This window comes from Delphinapterus leucas, chromosome 20, assembly GCF_059928025.1.
Source record: "Delphinapterus leucas isolate spDelLeu-1000000601 "Yukka" chromosome 20, BTC_Dleu_Yukka2, whole genome shotgun sequence".
NCBI classification, from domain to species: domain Eukaryota; kingdom Metazoa; phylum Chordata; class Mammalia; order Artiodactyla; family Monodontidae; genus Delphinapterus; species Delphinapterus leucas.
Window position 1 is genome coordinate 18445290 of NC_143148.1, and position 2607 is coordinate 18447896.

The window sequence follows — 2607 nt, forward strand, 5'->3', positions numbered from 1 at the left end:
CTTTATTTCTACTCAAGTAAAAGTAGAATCAGCTACCTGGCATGAGAACTAAATATCTCACATCATTAAATTAATAGGATTTAATTGAATTAAAGTATGTTCTTTATTATTTCTCAGGAATAGTAACTCACGTTTCCTACATGTTATTTCCCTTTACTTTCATTTATCTGGGTAACTATGTAATGAGTGTCTCTTTTCCTACGTTCAGTAACATGAGTGGGTGTAAGTATAATTTATAACATCAGTAACTGGACTCACTGTTAATTATCAATTCATGTTCAATTCCCCTTAGTATATGGTATTTGCATAATAACTTCAGATATTTTAGTCAAGTTTACTTTCCGACATCAATTATAAAAATTAAGACGTTAATTTTAAAACGTTATGAAATTTCCAGACTAACTAGCACTTGGCCCACTTTTGCTCACACTGTCGTGAGAGGTCCCTGGGCAGCTACTGCTTCAATCTCAATCCAGTCTCCTCAGAACAAAGCAGCATCCGGCTAAGCACTCCAGCAGGAAAACCACTCCTGACATTCTGTTTGTGGATTTCACTGACAGTACTGAAGTCATACACTCAGCCAGCAGAACAGCTGCTTCTACCACATTATTGAGGTCACAGCCTGCAGCTTTCAGAATCTCACCCCTATTTCCAAGGCTTGTTTAGCTTCTTCTGTCACCCCTCCTGGCACAAGCTGTCCCTCTGAAGGGTCCATACCTAGCTGTCTTGAAATGTAAGTGATCCTTTCCACTAACAAAGCTTGACTGCAGGACCAATGGCCTTGGGGCTTTCCCTGTGCTGATCACCTTTCTGATCAAGGATGACATGACATCCTTTTCTCCTGCAGTGCTTCTGGGTCTCACTGCATTCTGCCTTCCTCATTTCTGACACAACTGCATGTTCCCTGGGATGCTTCCTTTACATATATTTTTAATCAACACCTTTTTCCCCCTTAGCCTCATCCTAACCGGTCTGTAATGCTAGTTATGATGCTTTTATTTCTAAAATATATTACAAATACATAACTGTTAAAATTTTTAAATTTATTTTTAATCGTGATAAAGTACACATAAAATTTACCATCTTAACCATATTCAGTAGCATTAACTACATTCATATTGTTGTGCTACCTTGATCACCATCCATCTCCAGAACCTTTTTCATCTTGCAAAACTGAAACTCTATATCCATTAAACAGTAACTCCCCATGGCCCCCCAGGCCCCTGGCAACCACCATTCTGTTTTCTGTCTTCATGAATTTGACTTCTCTAGGAACCTAACATAAGTGGAATCATGCAGTATTTGTCCTTTTGTAATTGGTTTATTTCACTTAACATGATGTCTTCAAGATTCATCCATGTTGTAGCATATATCAGAATTTCCTTTCTTTTTAAGGCTGAATAATATTCCATTGTATGTATATACTACATTTTGCTTATCCATTCATCTGTTGGTAAAAACTTGGGGGAAAAAATTTATCCATGTAAAAGCTAAATTCATCTGGAAAACTACAGCTGGTAATGGTACCACACTGGAGGAAACACTCCTATATTGGATAGAAAATTTGCTCTGAGTGTGAGCAGGGTAAGAACCGGCAGTGGGGCCAGACCAGAGCTGAGGGGGTAGAGAAAAGGGTTCTTGGGTCCAACTGAGAAAAGAGGGGTTCCCAAGTTAGAGGCAGTGAGAGTCCAGCAACTCCTTCCAAAGTTCATGGATTTGCACATGGCAGCATCCGTACCCCCTGGAAGAGCCCTGTCTTTCTAAAGGAGAAATCAGACTATTTAGGGAAGGTGGTGGAGAGGAGCTTGCCAGTTACATCTCGAAACCCTAAACGTCTCAGAGCAAATCCTCTGTAAGAATCAGCCGCTTCAAACGCCTGTGAATCTCTGTTGGTATAAACTACATAAAACAGGAACAGGAAAGTTGATTTTTTTTTTTAAATGCCATCATGCCTCTCCTCTGCCCACTGAAGTATGATCTTTTCCAAAAAGTTCTTTATATTTCCTTTTCCCAATACCCACCCCTTTGCTCTGGTTTGTAGACTCCTTCCTGCAAGTACACACAGTGAACACACTACGTGCTTTCCCCGTCTCTGGCATCTTTAAGGAGCACGCACCTCACTCAAAGGAGAAGCTGCAGTTCGGGTCGCTCTGCAGGCCCCCTCCGGGGCGAACCCCCGCTGCGCCCCCGACTCCAAGGAAGGCGAGTCCCGAGGAGCCCGCATGGGGAGGGGCTGGCCGCCAGAGTCCTGGGGCGCGAGCGGGAAGGGGTCCCCACGACTGCAGCCGGGGCGGGCGTGTGTTCGGAGGAGAGACACAGGTCACCCACGCCCCTGTCCAATGCAGGTGGGGACCGGCCGGAGAGGACCGGCGTCGGGGGAGAGTAATAGGTCAACGGACCGAGGGCGCGACGGGGGCCTCACCCAGCGCCGAACCGGAACCGGGAGAAGGGGTCAGAGTCCGTCCCTCCCCCTGAGGTTCTAGATACACGACACCTAGTTCAATCCGAATTTCGGAGAAACAACGAATGATTTTTTACTCTAAGTATGTCCCAAATACTGCATGGGGCAGCCTTGAACGAAAATTTCCCGTTGTTTATCTGAAATTA

At 44.2% G+C, this 2607-nt stretch overlaps 1 pseudogene; it reads right to left on the minus strand.

Annotated features, from left to right (window-relative positions):
- LOC149744621 (2-iminobutanoate/2-iminopropanoate deaminase pseudogene) lies at positions 1–1233 on the minus strand (annotated as a pseudogene).
- Positions 1234–2607: the final 1374 nt, after the last annotated feature.